This window comes from Mustela lutreola, chromosome 6, assembly GCF_030435805.1.
Source record: "Mustela lutreola isolate mMusLut2 chromosome 6, mMusLut2.pri, whole genome shotgun sequence".
NCBI classification, from domain to species: domain Eukaryota; kingdom Metazoa; phylum Chordata; class Mammalia; order Carnivora; family Mustelidae; genus Mustela; species Mustela lutreola.
In genome coordinates, this window is record NC_081295.1 from 74,723,777 (window position 1) to 74,742,313 (window position 18,537).

The window sequence follows — 18,537 nt, forward strand, 5'->3', positions numbered from 1 at the left end:
CTCTTTCACACAACTCCCACAGCAATTAAGGCCTAGACGACTAATCAGCCACTGAAGTAGTTTATTCCTAAACATGACCTCCAAAAAATGCCTCTACTACCTACTTGCTTTTCCTCACATCAAGAGGGGGATTTTACTCTCCCAGCTCCATCTCACCAGTACAGTCACAGTTTTGTGACTGCCTGGACCAACAGAATGGGGTGAAAATGGATATTCTGGTACTTCTGATCACAGGACATAAGAGTACATTGGAGACCTAATGTGTGATATAAGGAAACCACACTGGTAAAAGAGGCCACATGAAGGTGTTCTGGAGGATGAGATATTACAAGAACACTCCATCTCAGCTATCATCTGACTGCAATGGTATGAGAGACTTCAAGTCAAAACAGATCTCCAGCTAAGCCCCAGCCAATCCATAGAATCCTGAGAAAAGGTCAAATTAATGGCTATTGTCTTAAGCCATTGTTAGGGTGATTTGTTATGCAGCAATAACCAAAATAGCCAGTCATGTTAGCAACATAGGTATTTATGACTGGAGTGGCTTTAAGTACTTTAAGTACTTTAAATTGTCCTGTCTTAAGGACAAGGAATGTGTTTCAATGGTTTTTATGTCCCTTATTCTCTAGCACAGTGTCCCCAAAATTATAGGTACTGATTATTATCTTGTCCACAGACTAAGTACTTTAAAGGCCCATCTAATTTCTTCTGGCTCTTGGAAGTTTTAGAATAAAGTTAATTTTATTATAAAATAATTTTCTTATATATAAAAAAACCTTTGAGGACTATATTATTAACAAGTTTTCAGAATCTAAAACATAATTTTGATATTATTTGCATCTTGTACTTTTATTATTTTTTATATGTGAAGAAGCATTGCTACCTAATTATTCAACTATAATAAGAAGAAAATATAATTGTTTTTGAGGCTTCCCTTAGAAACAAACAAACAAACAAACAAAAACTCAGCTGCATCTAGAAAAAGAGTAACATTTAAAATTCCAAATGACTACCAGTAACATTTTTTAAATTAATTAATTTACTTATTTTTAACATAATAGTATTCATTGTTTTTGCACCACACCCAGTGCTCCATACAATACATGCCCTCCCCAATACCCACCACCTGGTTCCCCCAACCTCCCACCCCCTGCCCCTTCAAAACCCTCAGGTTGTTTTTCAGGGTCCATAGTCTCTCACGGTTCACCTCCCCTTCCAATTTCCTCCAACTCCCTTCTCCTCTCTAAAGCCCCTTGTCCTCCATGCTATTTGTTATGCTTCACAAATAAGTGAAACCATATGATAATTGACCCTCTCTGCTTGACTTATTTCACTCAGCATAATCTCTTCCAGTCCTGTCCATGTTGCTACAAAAGTTGGGTATTCATCCTTTCTGATGGAGGCATAATAGTCCATAGTCTTGCTAATTTGGGCCATTCTAACTGGTGTAAGGTGGTATCTCAATGTGGGTTTTGATTTGAATCTCCGTGATGGCTAGTGATGATGAACATTTTTTCATGTGTCTGATAGCCATTTGTATGTCTTCATTGGAGAAGTGTCTGTTCATATCTTCTGCCCACTTTTTGATATGATTGTCTGCTTTGTGTGTGTTGAGTTTGAGGAGTTCTTTCTAGATCCTGGATATCAACCTTTTGTCTGTACTGTCATTTGCAAATATCTTCTCCCATTCCGTGGGTTGCCTCTTTGTTTTGTTGACTGTTTTCTTTGCTGTGCAGAAGCTTTTGATCTTGATGAAGTCCCAAAAGTTCATTTTCGCTTTTGTTTCCTTTGCCTTTGGAGACATATCTTGGAAGAAGTTGCTGTGGCTTATATCGAAGAGGTTACTGCCTATGTTCTCCTCTAGGATTCTGATGGATTCCTGTCTCACGTTGAGGTCTTTTATCCATTTTGAGCTTATCTTTGTGTACGGTGTAAGAGAATGGTTGAGTTTCATTCTTCTACATATAGCTGTCCAGTTTTCCCAGCACCATTTATTGAAGAGGTTGTCTTTTTTCCACTGTATATTTTTTCCTGTTTTGTCGAAGATTAATTGACCATAGAGTTGAGGGTCCATATCTGGGCTCTCTACTCTGTTCCACTGGTCTATGTGTCTGTTTTTATGCCAGTACCATGCTGTCTTGGTGATCACAGCTTTGTAGTAAAACTTGAAATCAGGTAACGTGATGCACCCAGTCTTATTTTTGTTTTTCAACATTTCCTTAGCGATTCGGGGTCTCTTCTGATTCCATACAAATTTTTGGATTATTTGCTCCAGCTCTTTGAAAAATACTGGTGGAGTTTTGATCGGAATGGCATTAAAAGTATAGATTGGTCTAGGCAGTATAGACATTTTAACAATGCTTATTCTTCCGATCCAAGAGCATGGAATGGTCTTCCATCTTTTTGTATCTTCTTCAATTTCTTTCATGAGTGTTCTGTAGTTCCTCGAGTACAGATCCTTTACCTCTTTGGTTAGGTTTATTTCCATGTATCTTATGGTTCTTGGTGCTATAGTAAATGGTATCGATTCTCTAATTTCCCTTTCTGTATTTGCATTGTTAGTGTATAAGAAAGCCACTGATTTCAGTACATTGACTTTATATCCTGCCACGTTGCTGAATTGCTGTATGAGTTCTAGGTATAATTTTTAAACAATAACTATTTGCATCTTCCTGAAATATTTACTCATGAAAATACTGACAATAACAATCTTAAGGTAAATAATTTAACAAAGAACCTCAGTGTGAAATGTAGTCTCTCTCACACGAGTCTTATTTAAAGTACCTTCCTACATATTAGTTCTATACTAAGTTAAATTTACTAACTTCTGTTTCTGAATGGCTCAGAATTAGGATGTCCAAATGTCTCAGTTTGCCAGGAAGTGGAGTGTTTCCTGGCTTGGAGGATCTACAGTGCTAAACTGGAACAACTGGGCAAACTGGGATAGGTGATCAGCCTCACTGAAGTAAATTTATAGCCAACATGTGTTCCCTCTGAGAACAAAGTAAACTAGATAATATACAGAAACCATTTATATGAAGACAAGTGAGATCTGCTAAGGTAACAAGAAATGGAAGGACAGACTCTGGAGGGCAGCACATCAGAAAAGTAAGCTAATATTAGCAGCAAATTTTACCTTGGAGGCATCTGCCAATTCTAACAAAAGAAGAAGTTTGCAACTCCAGGCTACTATAGCGAAGCTTTTAATGGAGACCTGGAATGTTGGATTACAAGATCAGTTTTTCCATCAGGGTATTTACAGAATTCTTGGGCCTATGTGGCAAAGACACTGAAAAGTGAAGCAGAGTTTTGGGCATTCTCATGTTTCAAAGATTAGCATTCAGTACATGCCAGAAGAAGAGCCATCAAAAAAACATAATTAAGCTCCTGGTTAAAACACCTGGAAGGCCAAGGGCAGGTAAGAGATGAAATGAATCTCTTCCAAATTACACCTCAGCCATGAGTTAGCATAGTCACCAATTGGATTAAGGTGAACAGCCATCACTGTCTACATAGTGCAGGAAAGAATGACCCCTCTGTAGAGAATAACTTTTTTCAACAAAATATCTGGATTTGAGCAATATTTATTAGGCATGCCATAAGACATAACTACATGAACAAAAAAACAAAAGAAGAAAAAAAAAAAGAAGAGGAAGAAAAAAAGCCTCAGATAACCCAAATAATGGAATTCACCAATGATTACCTTAAAATACAATTAATATGTCCAAGACAATAGAGAAAAGGATGGGTAAAAATTAAGAATTTCAACAGATGAATCGGCTGCAAGCATTCAAGGGGAAAAGAGATCTGTAATTTAGAAATTATCAGATATGTTTCAGAGCAGATGAAACAGAGCAGAAGACAAAAATTAGTAAACTCAAAGTCAAGCGAACAGAAATATCCAAACTAAAGGACAGAGAAAAAAATTTAATGTAAAAAGCATTTAGAGTGTAAGAGATACCTACAGAAGTGTAATATAACACATAATTGAAATACCAGAAGAGGAAAAAGAAAATGGCCAGAATCAAAATGTGAAAAGATTGTTATCTTCTAAGAATCTTCCAAAACTTATGAAAGGTACCACCATATTTTCAGAAAATTCAGGAATCTCAAGCAAAATAAAAATGAAAACAAACAAACAACAACAAAAAAAAACCTAGAGAAATTAATCACACCAACACTGCTAAAAACCAGAAAGGAAAACCTTTGTTAACAGGAAAAAAAAAAAAAAAAGTATTGCTGTAAGTCTTATGAAAGTCTCAAAAAATGATGGAAGCCTGAAGATACAGTATAACATTTTTAAAGTGCTATAACAGCCAATTCTAGAATTCTACATCTAATGAAAATACCTTTCAAAATTGAAAATTAAAATTTTGGAGAGGCTCGGTGGCTCAGTAAGTTGAGCATCTGCCTTTGGCTGATGTCATGACCCCGGAGTCCTTGAATCAACCCCAACATGGGGCTCTCTGCTCAGCAGGGAGCCTGCTTCTCCCTCTCTCTGCTCAGCAGGGAGCCTGCTTCTCCCTCTCCCTCTGCCTGTTGCTTCCCCTTGCTCTCTCTCTCTGTCAAATGGATAGATAAACATTAAATTTTTTTAAAAAGATGAAATTTTTTCACAGACAAAAAACAGAATTTTTTACCAAGAAATAGACACTAAAGAAAATTCTGAAAGGAGTTCTTCAGGTAATTTCAAAAAATTCCAAAGAAAAACATGGAATTGTAGAAATGATCAAAAGGTGGACATGAAGGTAGATATAAATATATGCTGAATACTGGCAGTATCAAGTAATAATAATCCCAGTATGGTTTAACATGTGTAAAATTAAAATAATCAAAAGAAAGGAGTAGATAAATGGAATGAAAATGTCCTAAGGTTCTAGAATTAGTCACGGGTGCATGTTGTAATCTCTAATAAAAGAGTGCATAGATTAATAAATAGTATAACAAGTGAATGATACATATTATAATCTCTAGTATAATGTATAACTAGGGTAATAGTAAAATGGACCATAAAATTCAAAGGAAAACAAAAAAGAAAATGCTTGAATAGAAAACAATTAGTAAAAAAATAAATCTGAACCCAAATGAAGGAATGTTAATTAAATATAAGTGGACCACAAATTTCAATTACTAATATTATCAGATTGGATAAAAGAATAAAACCCAGAGCAAGATGGTGGAGGAGTAGGAGACTTAAATTTTATCTGGTCCCTGGAATTCAACCAGATAGTTAGCAAACCATTCTGAACACCTATAAACTCAACAGGAGATCAAAGAAAAGAATAGCAGCAATTCTATAAACAGAAAAGTGACCACTTACTCAAAGATAGGAGGTGCAGAGACATGAATCTGAGATGATATACGGAAAGATAAAATGTGGAGGGGAGGGAGCCTCCATCAGCTGGCTCCTACCAAAGGACAGAATAGCGGAGCACAAAATCAAAAATTTTAGAAGTCAGCTCCACAAAAGTACGTTGCTCCAGTGGCTAAGTGGGGTGTCTGTGTGTGTGAGTGTGTGTGTGTGTGTGTGTGTGTAATCCTTGCTGGGACAGTGTGATCTCAGGACCCTCAAGGTCACAGAAACATCAGGGGTGCCCCAGTGTGGCACAGCTCCCAGGTATCAGAGTGGGGAAGCTGGCTGCAAAGACAGAGCCCAGGAGGGGCTATCAGGTTGGGGTTACCATAAACTGTGATCCAAGGCACATGTAGGTCACTACTCTTTGAGCAGGGACCCCAAAAGTGGCAGATCCTGGGAGACTCCCACTTTCCGCCACCAGAAGGAGCAGAGCAGGAGCACACTGCAGGAATTTGCTGGGTTTGGAGGCTACAAACAGGGCTGTGTGCCCAAGATAGAAATGTTCTGTCACAGGCTGGGTGAGTTTGGAGTATGGCCAGAGACCAGGGAGACAGGAGTTATTGACTGCTTCTCTTGGAGTGCTCATGGAGAAGTGGGACCCCAAGCTCTCAGCTCGTATGGGGCTAGAGATTGGGAAGCTGCCATTTTCATTCCTATCCTCCAAAGCTCTACAGAATGTGTTCAGGGTTCAAAAGCTCCTGAGAGCAAACCCAAGTAGATTACTTAGCCTGGTCCCTGACAAGAGCGGTGCAATACCACCTCCAGCAAAAACACTTGAGAATCACTGCAACAGGCCCTTCCCCAAGAATATTGGCAAGAACATCCAGCCAAGATCAACTTTACTGATGAATGAGAACTGTAAAATTCCAGTGCCAGGGTAATATGTCATATAGAATTCATGGCTTTTCTCCCATGATTCTTTAGTCTTTCAAAGTTAAACATTTTTTTAGTTTTTTTTCTATTTTTTGAATTTTTCCTCTTTCCTATTTTAACAAACATCTTACCAATACCTCTTTTAAAATCTTTTTTTAATTTTCATTTTTATAATCATATTCTATCCCTTCACCATATTTTTAAATATACCTTATTTTTTGTATATATAAGTTTTTCATTAAAATTCTGGGATACACTTTGTTCTATGAGATCAAAATATACCCTAAATTCAGTGTATTGCTTTGTTCTAGTCACCCACTTGAACACATTCTTTTTTTTAAGTATTTTCATTCTTTTTTCAACCAACTTCTTATGTTATCCATTCCTTTTTTAAAAATCTTTTTAAATTCTCATCTTTACAATCATATTCGATTCCTCATTGTATTTAGCCTTATTTTTGTAGATATGTGTTTTTCCTTCTTTAAAATTGTAGGAGGTTGTTTCTTCTAACCAACAAAAATACACCCAAAACCAAGTGTGTGGCTCTGCTCTATTTACCAGCCAGATTATTTAGATATAGATATAGATATATAATAATATATATATATATTTTCTTTTGTTTCTCCCCAGTTTCAGATCTCTTCTGATTTCTTTAGTATATATTCTTCTGAGGTCATTGTTACCCTTTTAGCCCTTTGTTCTCTCATTCATTTATTCTTCTCTGGAAAAAATAACAAAGCAGAAAAACTCACCTCAAAAAAAGAACAAGAGGCAGTACCGAATCCTAGGGACCTAATCAATATGGACATTAGGAAGATGTCAGAACCAGATTTCAGAATAATGATCATCAAGATGATACCTGGGCTTGAAAAAAACATAGAAGATACTAGAGAATCCCTTTCTGGAGAAATAAAAGAACTAAAATCTAGCCAAGTTGAAATCATAAAAGCTGTTAATGAGTTGCAATAAAAACAGGGAGGCTCTTACTGCTAGGATAAATCAGGCAGAAGAGACAATTAGTAATATAGAAGATCAAATGATGGAGACATAAACAACTACTGAATCACAAAGGGAGAATTTAAGAGATAAGTAATATCATGAGACAAAACAATATTAGAATAATTGGGATCCCAGAAGAATAAGAAGAGAGAAAGAGAGGCAGAAGGTATATTGGGACAAATTATAGTGGAGAACTTCCCCAATTTGGGGAAGGAAACAGGCATCAAAATACAAAAGGCACAGAGAAGGCCCCTGCAAAATCAATAAAAATAGGTCAACACCCCGTCATCTAATAGTAAAACTCACAAGCCTCAGAGACAGAAAGAAAATCCTGAAAGCAGTTCAGGACAAGAAGTCTGTAACCTACAATGGAAGGAATATTAGATTGGCAGCAGATATTGGCATATCCACAGAGACCTGGCGGGCCAGAAAGGATGACCATGATATATTCAGAGCACTAAACAAGAAAAATATGCAGCCAATAATACTGTATCCAGCTAGGCTATCATTGAAAATAGAAGGAAAAATAAATAAATGACCCCTACAGGAAATATTGAAAGGGGTCCTCTAAGCAGAGGGAGCCTAAAAATAGCATAGACCAGAAAGGAACAGAGACAGTATATAATAAAAGTCACATAACAGGCAATACAATGGCAATAAATTCATATCTTTCAGTACTTACCCTGAATGTAAATGGGCTAAATACCCCAATCAAAAGACACGGGATATCAGAATGAATTAAACACACACACACACACACACACACACAAAAGACCCATCAATATGCTGTCTGCAACAGACTCATTTTAGACCCCCAAAAACCTCCAGATTTAAAGTGAGATGAAAAACAATTGAATATGCTAATAGACATCAAAAGAAAGCTGAATGGCAATCTTTATATCACACAAATTAGATTTTAAGTCAAAGACAATAAAAAGAGAGGAGGAAGGACACTATATCATACTCAAAGGGTCTGCCCAACAAGAAGATCTAAGAATTTTAAAAATCTATGCCCCTAACATGGGAAAAGACAACTATATAAACCCATTAATAACAAAATCAAAGAAACACATCAACAATAATACAATAATAGTAGGGGATTTTAACCCCCCCCCCCCACTGAAATGGACAGATCATCCAAGCAAAAGATCAACAGGAAATAAAGGCCTTAAATGACACACTGGACCAGATGTATCACAGATACATCTTAATACATCACAGATATATTCAGAACATTCCATCTCAAAGCAAGAGAATACACATTCTTCTCTAGTGCACATGGAACATTCTCCAAGATACATCACATCCTGGGTCACAAATCAGGTCTCATCTGATACCAAAAGATTGGGATCATTCCCTGCATGTTTTTGGACCACAATGCTTTGAAACTAGAACTCAACCACAAGAAGAAACTTGGAAAGAACTCAAAGACATGAAAGCTAAAGAGCATCCAACCAAAGAATGAATGGGTCTACCAGGAAATTAAAGAAGAATTGAAAAAATTCATGGAAACAAATGATAATGAAAAAACAACTGTTCAAAATCTTTGGGTGCAACAAAGGCGGTCCTAAGAGGAAAGTATATAGCAATACAAGTCTTTCTCAAGAAATAAGAAAGTTCTCAAATATACAACCTAACCCTACACCTTAAAGGAGCTGGAGAAAGAATGGCAAACAGAGCCTAAAGGCCTAAACCCAGTAGAATATAAGCAATAAAAATCAGAGCAACAATCAATAAAATAGAAACCAAAAGAACAGTGGAACAAGGACCTTGTTCTTTGAAAGAATTAATAAGATAGATAAACCCCTGGCCAGAATTACCAAAAAGAAGAGAAATGACCCAAATTAATAAAATCATGAATGAAGGAGAGATCATAACCAACACCAAAGAAATAAAAACAATTATAAGAACATATTATAAGAAACTATATGCCAGCAAATTTAACAATCTGGAGAAATGAATGTGTTCCTAGAGAAGTGTAAACTACCATAACCGAACCAGGAAGAAATAGAAAACCTGAACAGATCCATAACCAATAAGGAGATTGAAACAGTCATCAAAAATCTCCAAAAAAACAAGAGCCCAGGGCCAGAGGGCTTCCCAGGGAAATTCTACCAAACATTTAAAGAAGAATTCATCCCTATTCTCCTGAAACTGTTCCAAAAAATAGAAATGGAAGAAAAACTTCCAAACTCATTTTATGAGGCCAGCATTACCTTGATCCCAAAGCCAGACAAAGATCCCATCAAAAAGGAGAATTACAGACCAATATCCTTGATGAACACAGATGCAAAAAACCTCACCAAAACACTAGCCAATAGGATTCAACAGTACATTAAAAGGATTATTCACCACGACCAAGTGGGATTTATTCCAGGGCTGCAAGGTTGGTTCAACATCCGCAAATCAGTCAATGTGATACAACACATCAATAAAAGAAAGAACAAGAACCATATGATACTCTCAATAGATGCTGAAAAAGCATTTGACAAAGTACAGCACCCCTTCTTGATCAAAACTCTTCAAAGTGTAGGGATAGAGGGCACATACCTCAATATCATCAAAGCCATCTATGAAAAACCCACCGCAAATATCATTCTCAATGGAGAAAAACTGAAAGCTTTTCCGCTAAGGTCAGGAACATGGCAGGGATGTCCATTATCACCACTGCTATCCAACATAGTACTAGAAGTCCTAGCCTCAGCAATCAGACAACAAAAAGAAATGAAAGGCATCCAAATTGGCAAAGAAGTCAAACTATCACTCTTTGCAGATGATATGATACTTTATGTGGAAAACCCATAAGACTCCACTCCAAATCTGCTAGAACTTGTACAGGAATTCAGTAAAGTGTCAGGATATAAATTCAATGCCCAGAAATCAGTTGCATATCTATACACCAATAGCAAGACAGAAGAAAGAGAAATTAAGGAGTCAATCGCATTTGCAACCGCACCCAAAACCATAAGATACCTAGGAATAAACCTAACCAAAGAGGCAAAGAATCTATACTCAGAAAACTATAAAGTACTCATGAAAGAAATTGAGGAAGACACAAAGAAATGGAAAAACGTTCCATGCTCATGGATTGGAAGAACAAATATTCTGAAAATGTCTATGCTACCTAGAGCAATCTACACATTTAATGCAATCCCTATCAAAATACCAGTAACTTTTTTCAGACATGGAACAAATAACCCTACGATTTATATAGAACCAGAAAAGACCCCGAATAACCAGAGGGATGTTAAAAAAGAAAACCAAAGTTGGCAGCATCTTAATTCCAGACTTTGAGCTCTATTACAAAGCTGTTATCATCAAGACAGTATGGTACTGGCACAAAAACTGACACATACATCAATGGAACAGAAGAGAGAGCCCAGAAATAGACCCTCAACTCTATGGCCAACTAATCTTCAACAAAGCAGGAAAAAATGTCCACTGGAAAAAAGACAGTCTCTTCAAGAAGTGGTGCTGGGAAAATTGGACAGCCACATGCAGAAGAATGAAACTGGACCATTTCCTTACACCACACACAAAAATAGACTCAAAATGGATGAAAAACGTCAATGTGAGAGAGGAATCCATCAAAATCCTTGGGGAGAACACAGGCAGCAACCTCTTCAACATAGGCCGCAGCTACTTCTTCCTAGAAGTATCGCCAAAGGCAAGGGAAGCAAGGGCAAAAATGAACGATTGGGTCTTTAACAAGATCAAAAGATTTTGCACAGCAAGGTAAACAGTGAACAAAACCAGAAGACAACTGACAGAATGGGAGAAGACATTTGCAATTGACATATCAGATAAAGGGCTAGTACCCAAAATCTAGAAAGAACTTACCAAATTGAACACTCAAAGAACAAATAATCCAATCAAGAAATAGGCAGAAGACATGACCAGACATTTCTGCAAAGACAACATCCAAGTGGCCAAGAACACATGAAAAAGTGTTCCACATCAGTTGGCATCAGGGAAATATAAATCAAAACCACAGTAAGGTACCACCTCACACCAGTCAGAGTGGCTAAAATTAATAAGCCAGGACAACAGATGTTGGCGAGGATGTGGAGAAAGGGAAACCCTCCTACACTGTTGGTAAGAATGCATGCTGGTGCATCCACTCTGAAAAACAGTATGGAATTTACTCAGAAAGTTGAAAATAGAGGTACCCTATGACCCAGCAATTGCACTACTAGGTATTTACCCTAAAGATACAAATTTAGTGGTCCGAAGGGGCATGTGCACCCCAATGTTTTTAGCAGCAACATCAACAAAAAATATAGAAAGAGCCCAGACGTCCATCAACAGATGAATGGATAGAGAAGATAGATATTGAATATTATACAGTCATCAAAAAAAAAAAAAACTCCACAAAATTTTGCCCTTTGCAACAAGTGGATGGAACAAGAGGGTATTACGTTAAGCAAAACAAGTCAATCAGGGAAAGACAATGACATGATCTCACTGTTAAGAGGAATTTGAGAACAAGACAGAGGATCATAGGGGAAGGAAGGGAAAATTGAAACAAGACCAAACAAAGGAGGGAGACAAACCAGAACAGACTCTTAATTTCAGGAAATGAACTGAGGGTTGCTGGAGCAGAGCAGGGTAGGAGGGATGGAGTGGGTGGATGATGGACACTGGGAAGGCTATGTGCTATGAATGCTGTGAATTGTGTAAGACTTACAAATCATAGACCTGTACCCCTGAAACAAATAATACATTTTATGTTTTAAAAAATCCTAAAAAACTAAATAATTTTAAAAGAACAAAACCCAGGTATATGCTAATTATAAGTGACACTTTAAAGAAAAAGAATGTCTGAGAAATATAATAGAAAATAAATATCATATAACTACTACCTGAAGAAAACTCATAGCTAGTCAGACACAGGGAACTCCAAGACTCAAAAAAGAAAATCACACATAGATGGCAATATCTTAAGAAAACAAGGCAAATGGTTTTACATGTAATAAAAGGAACATCTCAAAACTCTATCCATCACTATATCCAATCAGGAAAGTATTGCTTTAATGTAGCTGATATAAGTAAGGAGGAAACTGTAGCATGTCAATAGGTTTTATTTTTAATTATCAAGTTTTATTGATAATATTCAGAAATATTAATTGGATACAAGATTTTGACTACATGCCTCAAGAGGAATGATTTAAATAACAAATTAGTATCTATCCCCAGAGCAGGACAATTGATTTATCTACTTAAAAGAAATTCTACCAACCATTTCTTATTGTCTGGATTTTGCTTAAATACCCAGAAGCTAGTATACTGCCATGTGTTTGTATTTTTGTGTGTGTGTTTTTATTTTGTTTTGTTTTTTGAAAATAATTTATTCTTTTATAAACATATAATGTATTATTAGCCCCAGGGGTACAGGTCTGTGAATTGCCAGGTTTACACACTTTACACCATAGCACATACATACCTTCCCCAATGTCCATAACCCCATCACCCTCTCCCTACCCCCTCCCCCTCAGTTTGTTTTGTGAGATTAAGAATCTCATATGGTTTGTCTCCCTCCCGATCCCATCTTGTTTCATTCATTCATTCTTTTCCTACCCCCCAAATCCCCCACGTTGCATCTCCACTTCCTCACCCAAAGAATAAGCAATCCAATCAAGAAATGGGCAGAGGATATAAACAGATATTTCTGCAAAGACATCCAGATGGCCAAAAGACACATGGAAAAGTGCTCCACATCACTTGGCATCAGGGAAATACAATTCAAAACCACAGTGAGATACCTCCTCACTCCAGTCAGAATGGCTAAAATTAACAAGTCAGGAAATGACAGATGCTGGTGCAGATGCAGAGAAAGGAACACTCCTACATTGTTGGTGGGAATGCAAGCTGGTGCAACCACTTTGGAAAACAGCATGGAGGCTCCTCCAAAAGTTGAAAATAGAGCTACCCTACGACCCAGCAATTGCACTACTGTATTTACCCTAAAGATACAAACATAGTGATACGAAGGGGCTTGTGTACCTGAATGTTTATAGCAGCAATGTCCACAATAGCCAAACTATGGAAGGAACCTAGATATCCATCAAAAGATGAATGGATAAAGAAGAGGCATATATATATACAATGGAATACTATGCAGCCATCAAAAGAAATGAAATCTTGCCAATTGCAACGACGTGGATGGAACTAGAGAGTATTATGCTTACTGAAATAAGTCAATCGGAGAAAGACAACTGCCAAGTGTTTGTTAAATGAACAAGATGGGTAGATTTGAACCTAATATATTTGGGCAACCATAGAAACACAACTAGCAAGAAAAGCAGCCTCTGGATTAGTAATCTGCAGTTTGGCAAATCCAGTTTAAGCAATATAGCCAAATTAAGAAAAGAATGATGTCAAACAGGGTCAAACTTTCTGTAAAGAACCAGAATGTAAAGGGCGCCTGGGTGGATCAGTTGGTTAAACGTCATCTTAAGACTCAGGTCATCATCGGAGCATTCCAGATAGGCCCTGGGGCTCCCTGCTGTGCAGGGAGTCTGCTTATCCTTGTGCCCCTCCCCTGACTTATGCTCTTTCTCTCTCAAATATATAAGCTCTAAAAAGAGCACTAGATAGTAAATATTTTAGACTTGCAAGACATATAGTATTTACTGCAACTAATCAACTGTACCATAATGTTATCATGAAAGCAGTCATAGACAATAGGCACATGTGTGCTTATATTCCAATAGAGATTTATAAAACTTTGATCCAGTGCAATTGTTCTCAAAAGTGTAGTCTCTAGATGAGCAAAATTAGCATCACCTGGGAACTTGATAGAAATAGATTCTCAGTTCTACCCTAGATCTACTGATTCAGAAATTGGAAGAGATTAGACACAGCAATCTATACTTTAAGCCCTCCAAGTGATTCTGAAGCTTAATAAAGCTTGAAAATCACTTATCTAGGGAACATGGCATCATGAAACTCATCTCCAGCCATCTCCATACTGAATGTCAAGATTCAAATACCAAAGAGAAGGACAACTAAACATCCATCCTTAGGTACTATACCACCTTCATGTTCAGCAATCAAGGCCTAAAAGTGTTTAAGGGATACAGTGGGAAGGAGAGAGAGTACATGGCCAAAAACAAGTTCCTACATTACAGATGAGGAAACTGAGCCGACACTTAAATTACTTGTTTTAAGGTCTCACAGGCCCTCCTCAACATGCAAAACACAATCACTTAGTCTAAAATTAGTTTTTTCCCTACCTCTGCTGGAACTCATATCCTAGATTCTCTTCATTGTTTCTAACTCACGTGTGAGGGATGGGTGGCATATAACTACTTCAAGATATATTAGACAAGCCAATAAATTTCCCCTACTATTCTTCTATCTTCATTGTGTCTTGATTCTGGCTTTCTTCAATCTCTCTCATTAACATGTTGAAGTTACATAGTTTACCAACATAGCAAAATTTCTACCTATAACAAAAGCCTCTCAGAAGAGATGCTAAACCCACATAGACACCATCATTACCTCTACTCTTACTTCTACCAACTTCCCTCTTCATTGTCTTGATTCTGCCTTTCTTCAATCTCTAACTCTCATTAACATGTTGAAGTTACATAGTTTACCAACATAGCAAAATTTCTACCTATAACAAAAGCCTCTCAGAAGAGATGCTAAACCCACATAGACACCATCATTACCTCTACTCTTACTTCTACCAACTTCCCTCATCCCATCCCACTCCCCAGGCTGTACACACACCTCTTCTGGTCTTGTATTTTCCTGGTGGTTAGCAATATTATGGTCTGCAATGATGGGGGCAAAAACCCCCAAGTTTTTCCAAACACCCAATGAGAATACTTACTATTTTGCTCTTCAATTGGAGAAGCTTAATCTTAGCCCACTCTTAGTTTTCATACTTGAAGGTTAGGGTGAGGTGAAAAAAATTTCAAATAGAAGCCTAATATAAAGAATGTAAAAATAAGTCCAAATTATTTTAAAGTCTTTTTAGGATGTGGTAGTGGGCCTAACTGCATTATGATGTTCATCTGTCACTATATAAGAAATAGGAAGGATGAGAAAATCTCATTTCTTAAAATATCTAATGATTCATGAGTTTGCATATCATCCTTGAGTGGGACCATACTCATCTTCTCTGTATTGTTCTAATTTTAATATGTGTACTCCCAAAGCAAACATAAGCGAAAACTTGTTTTTAAAGTAACATAAATATTAACTCTAAATATATTAGTTCTAGTTTCCTGGGTCCAAAAATTCCCTAATCTAGCTCTTAAAGTGAAGTCAAATGAAAAATAAGATTGATATTATATGTATTTACAGAACTCTTCAGCATCAATTACATATTCTAGTTGCATGTGTTTTCAAACTTAGACATTCTCATGGAAAATCTTAATATTTATCTATAATTTATCTTTACACATAATTTTATATTAAAATGTGTATTTACAAGCAAATAAGATGTTGAAATCTTTGCACATTAATGCTTTGTATTACATTCAACATAAATAAAGAATTCATGAAGTTTTCTGTTCAACACACACACACACACGCACACACACACACACAGACTTTCTCTACTCAGAATCCATTAAAATAATAAAACATTAAAGGATATAAGCCAAAATTGAAGAGATAAGATACAGATATTCAAGAGAGTTCAAGAAACTTCTAGATGCAAAGAATACTGAGGTAGAGTCAAGGAAGTCACAGGTAACAAGAGAAGATGCTGCAGCTAACCTGGCCAGGCAGAACTCTGGGGCTTCTCCTGAGTCCAGACAGTCATGTACAATGGAAGAAGAGTAAGATAGGGCAATAACAAAATGATTCACTAATGATCTATGTGTGGGATAGTTCATTCTCCAAAACTTTATCCCGGGGGGAGGGGGGGGGAAGTGTGGAGATACAGATTTTTCTCTAAAGAAATTAAATAAATTATACAGAGGATTAGGTCACTAGAATGGATGTACACAGTATATGATAAACTCCATATATATGGACATAAATTCCATATAATCTCTATAGATATAAATTCTATATATGAGACTCTGAAAAGTAGAGAGAAAACAGCAGACTACCTAGAAACTTGAGGCCTAAAAACAAACAAAAACAGTGAGGAGTACCCTGGGTTTTCTCTCCAGTTCTATCCTAGACTGGATTATTAGAGAAGGAGGCAACTCAGAAACACCAATAAGCACAGATGAGGGGGAAAACTGAAAAAACCCTCCAAAAAATCTACCTTCTCTAACCAAAAAACAAGGGGTATCCTAGCAAAACAGAAAATTTTAGACAATAACCAATCTGTTCCATCCAAATAGCACAGATAAAAACTGCAGCCTCCATTCTCCACCCCCTTCAGCAACCATCAAGTAGACAGCCTAGACTTTTATTTTTACAGAGACATAATGTAGCTTTCTAAATCCTGCTATCGGGGTGGCGTCGAAGACCAAGTGAGGAGGTAGTAATTTCATCCTGAGCCCAGAATTTCATCTTCAAAGAACTAGCAGTGAGAAGGAATTTCATCCTCTTGTTGTTGGGCAGGGATCAGAAACCTGGAAAGGCAGAACTGTTACCACTCAGCAGTAATAAGGGTATACCCTCACAGTCAGTGAAGACCTCATAAGAAATCTGGTATTTCATACTTACGCTGCAGTAAAAAAAAGAAAGAAAGAAAGAAAGAAAGAAACACCTCTTATAACTTCCCCATTGCGTAGTATTGGAGACTAGTCAAGTTGGGACTTTTCACCAATGCTCAAGTGTAACATGACTACCTTCCTACAACATCAGCGGAATACACGCGAATAGCAGTGATAAGGTGACTCCTCCCTCTCCCAACAAGGATGGTATCAGCAAAGACTTAGTGGGGAGCCTAAGCTCCCACCCTTTGCCCAGCAATAATAAGAGACAGCTCCTTCCTTTACTGGCCATCAACAGAGCCTAAGTAGAGAACTTGGACTTCTATCTCACCAGCAGTAACAAGGCAGTACCATGTTTTATCCACTAGAATGGTGCCCGAAAAGTCCTGTGATAGCAAAAGATTTAAATAAGATCCAGTCTTATAACATCCAAGTTTCAGTAAAAAATATCACGCATAATACCAAGAATCAAGATGCAAATTTCATGATAAAAAACAAATTTCAACACCAAAATGGTACAGATTTTGGAATTATCAAAGATTTCAAAGCACCCATCATAAAAGTTCTTGAGTAATTACAAACACACTTAATGAAAAAAAAGAAGCCTCAGCAAATATACAGAAGTTATAAAGCAAAAGCAAATGGAATTTTAGAACTAAAAAGTTTAATAACTGGGAAAAAAATGAGACAACAGAATAGTGAAACAGAAGAAATAACCAGTGAACTAGAAGACAGAACATAGAAATTTCCTAATCGATGAGAAAATATACCCCCCCCAAAAAGGGCCTCGGGAATTTATGGAACTTAAAAAAAAAAAAAAAAAAATCTGCCATTTATGTCATTAGAGACCCAGAAGTCAAGACAGATGGGGCTAAAAGGTATTCAAAAAAGTAATGACTGAAAATTTCCCAAATTTGGCAAAAACAAAGCAAACAAACAAACAAAAACCAGATTCATAGTGTAATCTCCAAACGGGATATATGCAAAGACATCCATTGCACAGCACATCATATCAAACCTAAACAAAGACTAACACAAAAATCTTGAAAGTAGCCAGAGAAACAATACACTAATTACAGATTTTTTTTCCCATCAAGGAGTATGGAAGCCAAAAGGAAATGATAAAACATTTTTCAAGTACAAAGAACCGTCAAACCAGAATTATCTATCCAGTGAAAATATGTTTCAGGAATGATGGGGAAATCAAGACATTCTCAGATGAAGGAAATGAAAATTTATCACCAGCAGCCCTACCCTAAAAGAATAACAAAAGGAAGTTCTCTAAACAAAAAGGAAATGACAAAAAGTGAAATCTACAAGACACTGATGAAGAAATCAAAGATGTAAATAAACAGAGACATTCTATACCCATGGATTGGAAACCTCAACAAAGTCATGATGCCAATTCTGCCCAAATTGATATACAGGTTTAATGTAATTCCTGTTAAAATTCTGGCAAGCTAAAATTTATATGGAAAGGCAAAGGAACTAGAAGAGCCAAAACAATTTTTTTCCTTACCAGTTTTCAACAAGCTTTTAAGTCTGTCTCAGATAGCCATTTAAAAACACAGAACACAAGAATCTGCATGTTATCCTTGTGCAGGGGCCATGCTAATCTTCTCTGCATGGTCCTAATTTTAGTATATATGCTGCGGAAGCCAGCATGAGCCAAAACAATTA

General features: G+C 36.9%; 2 non-coding genes across 2 annotated transcripts; both read right to left on the bottom strand.

The window, feature by feature from the left end:
- Window positions 1-15,297: 15,297 nt before the first annotated feature.
- LOC131834946 (U6 spliceosomal RNA) lies at window positions 15,298-15,399 on the bottom strand. Its single transcript, XR_009355037.1, has one exon. It is a non-coding gene; the product is annotated as a U6 spliceosomal RNA (small nuclear RNA).
- Window positions 15,400-18,418: 3,019 nt separating this feature from the next.
- On the bottom strand, window positions 18,419-18,522 carry LOC131834931 (U6 spliceosomal RNA). The gene has a single exon (XR_009355023.1). It is a non-coding gene; the product is annotated as a U6 spliceosomal RNA (small nuclear RNA).
- Between the last annotated feature and the right edge of the window lie 15 nt (window positions 18,523-18,537).